Below are 5,707 nucleotides of genomic sequence, written 5' to 3'. Positions count from 1 at the left end.
CCGGATGCTACCATTTGGGGCTACAAAGACCTCATCAAAAAAGTAAAGTGGTTAACTTGGAATATGAGATTTGAGGTAAAATGGGTAAGTAGGTCAGCTAATACTGTGGCTGATTCTCTGGCTAAATAGGGGGTATCCAGGGAGATCCTTTTTTGTGCTACTTTGTAAGTTGTTATAATATTTTGGAAGCTGTACTTAACTAACCTGGAGAGGTTGCATCTCGTGCCTCTCCTTGGGACATTGTACTCTTCTCCTCTGCTTATTAATAAACTTCATTCATTTATCAAAAAAAATCTCAGATAGCTGCCGCCATGCTTCATACATTGATAAATTTTAAGGATTTTCACATGTTCCAGTCTCTGCTCTCTACCTTTTTTTTCCTTTTTCTCACATTATTGAGACTCCTAGAGACTCCTAGGACCAGAACTAGAACATGATTGGGTCAAGTAGGTTGCTGGGTCAACCTAGATTTTAGGTACATGCCATGAGCCCACAACAGGATGTTGGTAGTCCTTTTCGTTCTACTTTCTTCTCCCTTCCCAAGGAAAGAGATGATTGGGAGGCTTGGATGATGATGGTGATCCTTAATTGCTTACAGAAACATGACAGTTTTGAAATAGATGATTGGTTGATTCCAGCAAACCTAGAAATATTTTTTTTTTAATTCCAGAAATGTAGAGCTTAGCAGACCATCGTTCTTAATGATTCCTAACACCAGCTCTTTCCTGTTCTTGTAATCTTTTTAAACCTTTTGTTGACTCCCATCCTTTATCCTAATTCTTTCCTGTTTCTCTTCCCCAACCCACTCACCCTCTTAATTTCTCTTGTCATCATTGTTTTCAATTTTAATATACAGAAATACAAAAAAATCGGGAATATTCTACTAATTTTACTGGGATGTTTGGAAATGCCAGATTTACAGAGCCAGTTATGCATTGAAAAGATGAAGAAATACATCTGGTGGGAAATGGGGACTGATGAACATATTAAAAAGAAACCGAATGAAACTCAGCGGCCATATATAAGATGTCCTTCAATTTATGCTGAATAGCTCATGAGCATGATACAGATCTTCCTCTCAAACCAATAAAACCTGATATCAGTGTGAACATAAATGGTTTGTTCCTTTTTTTTTTTTAATTAACAAATGCGATCCCAACAAAAAAACATTCCAATGTGTTTCCAGCATGATCTGTGTCCACACATCTCAGATTTATAAGTCCCATTCTTATGGTTAGATGTGCAGATACAGATGATATTTACAATGGTTTAACAGGTCAGTCTCAATAATGTATCATTCAGATGAACTCCCAAACAGTCGAAGCTGTTTTCCCCCTAAATGGTCCAACAACAATCAAACAAGTAAACATGCATGTTATTCAATAAATCAAACAATGAAAATTAGAATGGATTGGACTTCTACATTTGTCTTTTTCAAACATACATTTGCCTCGTGATAGTGCACCCCTTTCATAAAAAACAGGATGTGCCAAAACATTCCCCTTAGAACCAAGGACCGATCATGGCTGCTACAAAAGGATGATCTGAGAATAGAGTTAGAGTGATTGTCAAACTATAATCTCATAAAGGAAGGTTGGTGCTGAATGGGTCCTAGGTTGCAGCTGCATTCAGAAAAACTAGGTGCTGTTAGGAAAAGGATGGAATGAGGTGAACCCAGGCCAGGATTTATTTTGTAATCAAAGTGTTACAGTTCCGAGCCAAATGGGCTTGTACTTCATTGGCCTGCTACACTTTTTGAGTAGTAACTATGGAGACTGTTCAATGAAACTCTCATGGCTATTTTTGCAAAAAAGGAAAACATTTGACAATCTTCTAGTTGCATTGCTTTATATAGCTGGTGTGATGTTAGAGTTCCTGCATGCATTCCTTAGGATGTTGGGGCCTAAGCATCCCAAACTTGAACTTTTATCCTGTATACATAGGGGGGTTGGTTTTGTAACTAGGGTCACAATTTATTCCATTTAAGTGTTAAGGATCAAAGATCATTTGTATTCTTGTTGCTTCTTAAAGTGGAAATACCCTATCTAAATTCATATCCACAATAACTAGGGCTCAGTATTCAAAAAGTTTTTGTTTTCTATTTCTTTTAAAGGATGATAGACCACTGCTAGTGCACAACCACCAATGAAAGAAAAGTGCTGGTGCTGCTATCAATGGATCGGATAAACCCGGTAGAACTGAACCAAACCAACTCAATTGTAATTTATAATCAAGTCCGCTCCAGAGAAAGTGCTGGTGGCAAGGAAGAAACAATTGGATGGAGAAGCCATGTTCAGAACCTTTAACTTGTTCCTAGAAAAAGGAAGGGATTAAAAAAGTAAAAAGAACAATTCTTTGTGTTTCCCCAATCACAGTTCTGGTTCTGAACTGTAACTGAAACCCAGCAAGCATGAAGCTTTACAATCAAGCCAGCTGCCATTTCCTTCACAGATTAAAGCTTTCTATACAAATATCACATTGCTCCTTGCATAAGAAAAAAACTCATAAATCAAATCAGATATAAAAATAAAGAGGAATGAAATATGTAGAGCTGCATACAAAACTTCAGAAGTAGGCTTAGTTTGTTTGCAGTATGGTATAGATGCAACGGAGCATAATTAGTCCAAGTGTAAAATCTGGTTTACTTTTGCTTTGGATTTAATTGTCTTATTTATTTGTTAAAAATAAAATAAGGATAAATGGTTGGGACCAGAAATGATTTAATTGTCATATAGTTGGGAGGCTTAGATGATGATGATGCTTATAGAAACATGACAGTTCTGAAATAGATGATTGGTTGATTCTAGAAAATGTAGATGATCTTTTATTTAATTCCTGAAATGTAGAGCATAGCAGACCATCAATTAACAGTGTTCGACCTTGTTCTAACTGCAGTTGTTAAGTCCTTAAAGTTTGCTGGACTGGGAGTTATTAAGATACTCCCAGACATAGCTTAAAAAAATAATAATAATAATGAAGAAAAAGGGCTTTCTTATAAGCCTAGTCAGTCTTATTGATGGGCTGAAACATTTTAGTAAAGAAAGGGGCCTACAGTCAATTTTTGTGAGCAACAGGCCCCAAGTTAATTGGTATTGTTTGTAATGCAATAAACATTTAATGGGTTTGCAGTAGAGCCTATTTAATGGAACAACTGGCCCTAAAAGAATAAATTTGTATTAACTAATTTCTTGTGATGTGTCCCAATTATTTATAAGCATTTAATGAGTGCAATTCTTGTGCCGGGGAATTGCACTCAAATTCCCCGGTAACCCTAGGTGCGCTCTTATCTCATGGCAACCCCAGGATTGCACTCAAATTCCCCAGCAACCCCAGGAAGGCCCTGGCAACCCTAAGTGTGCTCTTATCTCCTAGCAACCCCAGGATTGCACTCAAATTCCCTAGTAACCCCGGGCGCGCTCATATTCCCTGGCAACCCTGGGAAGGCCCTGGCAACCTCAGGTGTGCTCTTATCTCCTGTAAATCCCAGGATTGCACTCAAATTCCCCAGCAACCCTGGGAGGGCCCTGGCAACCCCAGGTGCGCTCTTATCTCCTGGCAACCCCAGGATAGCACTCAAATTCCTCGATAACCCTGGGAAGGCCCTGGCAACCCCAGGTGCGCTCTTATCTCCTGGCAACCCCAGGATAGCACTCAAATTCCTCGATAACCCCGGGAAGGCCCTGACAACCCTAGGTGCGCTCAAATTCCTTGGAAACCCTAGGTGCACTCAGATTCCTCGGCAACCTCAGGAAGGCCCTAGCAACCCCAAGCACGCTCATTTCCCCTAACAACCCTAGGAAGGCCCTGGCAACCCCAAGCGCACTCTGATTCCCTAGCAACCCTGGGAAGGCCCTTGTAACCCCAGGCGCACTCATATTCCCTAGCAACCCCAGGCACACTAATATTCCCAACCAACCCCAGGCACACTCATAGTCCCTAGCAACCCCAAGCGCACTCAAATTCCCCGACAACCCTGAGAAGGCCTTGGCAACCCCAGGCACACTCAGATTCCCCGAGAAGGTCATGGCAACCCTAGGTGTGCTCATATTCCCTAGCAACCCCAAGCACACTCAGATCCCTCAGCAACCCCAGGCATGCTCACATTACCTAGAAACTCTAGGCTTACATCCAAATTCCACAGCAAAACTAAGCGCATTCACACCCCCAGGCAACCCTTGGGGGCTTTGTCAATATCAAGTATGATTCTTATCTAATTCATAAACGATACCTTGTCCAACTCACAAATGCAGAAGTCTAGGGGGGGGGATCAAACTCCACCCATTCCGTACACTAACAATAACATTTTACTAAAAAACGACACTAATCTCGACCATTGATATCTCATTCCCATAGGAAGGCTCAGATAGCCCTCTTATGCGCTGACCAAAATCTTCCACAAAGGTCTGGAACTCATAATTAACCCTTCGGGCTATTTGCCTTGCCAAACATGGTTGAGATAAACTCTAACTTATGCCAATTATTTAGTTATACTATGATTGAACCCTTACTACATCACCCATGAAGGGCCTCGCCTTCGTAAGGCATGACAACCCCCGATCCTTGTATAGGTAGCAAAACTACATCTCCCTACAAAAAATAGCTCAACTTCCATTTTCTACAAATATGGACCCTAATACTCACCTTACAGCTCATTCATGCTCTGTCATTTTTTTCGCACTTGATAATGTTTAGCTATCGAGACAATTCCTTTCTACAAATATGCTATCTACATAACGTTATTCGGGATAACTCTTTCATACCTGCTAGTCTCTCAGATATTGGAATAACATTGCTAGCTTTTTTCTCTTTTCTAAAACAATCTGCAATAAAGTTTACTATGCTTGTGTTAATGCTAGATCGTGATAAATCCCAATAGGTGCCCAACATAAATACTTGAAATACCCAATGGCTAACATTCTATCTGTGATAAAATCGCACTACTAGTTCACTTACACGATGATCAAAAACATTAACTGACACGGTCACGATAAAACCCCAACTTTCATTCATCAATCATACTAGTCGAACTACTAGCGATGATATTAACACTAAGTGTCTTCATTCAACAATTAACCTTGCCTGGGTGTATGATTGCATAGACAAGAAGTGTCTTTTATCGCCAATAAACAGACACAATTTCACTCCTTGACATCATTTAGCAATTGCGATGAGCCTCCAACCTAAGAAGGCACACATTCTTTTATAATAACCCGAAAACACTTACTCGCAATAACACATGCCTAGAATATGTGCACAAAACACTTCAATATGGACAATAATTCATAGACCTACCTCGTGCTTTCCACGTGATTCCATACATAATTTTGACTGAATAAGATGCGATGGATTTTGTTACAAAACCAAGCACCTCTTTTCCAGTCCAACAAGGATTTTCAGAAGTTATGGCGGAAACCCTGTAATTCATAACTCAACGAAAGAACTTCCCTCTATGTTTCACATCCACTGGATTCCATGTGGTAAGGTCAGTAACTTACTAACAATGCGATAAAGACACCAATAAAATTTGGGGGCAACAACATGTCTCAAACATTTCTCCCATACGAATAACTACGGGTTCCATTCTAATACAAAGAAAATGTAAATACAAAACAATCATATCTATTCATTATAAACACGTTTACAAAAATTATTGATTATAGGGTAGCTCATTCTTTCCTCACTGACATTATACTCTCTAACGCCAGTC

The sequence above is a fragment of the Nelumbo nucifera genome, chromosome 1 (genome assembly GCF_055504915.1).
Source record: "Nelumbo nucifera cultivar China Antique chromosome 1, China Antique-T2T, whole genome shotgun sequence".
NCBI classification, from domain to species: domain Eukaryota; kingdom Viridiplantae; phylum Streptophyta; class Magnoliopsida; order Proteales; family Nelumbonaceae; genus Nelumbo; species Nelumbo nucifera.
This window is presented reverse-complemented; position numbering follows the sequence as displayed.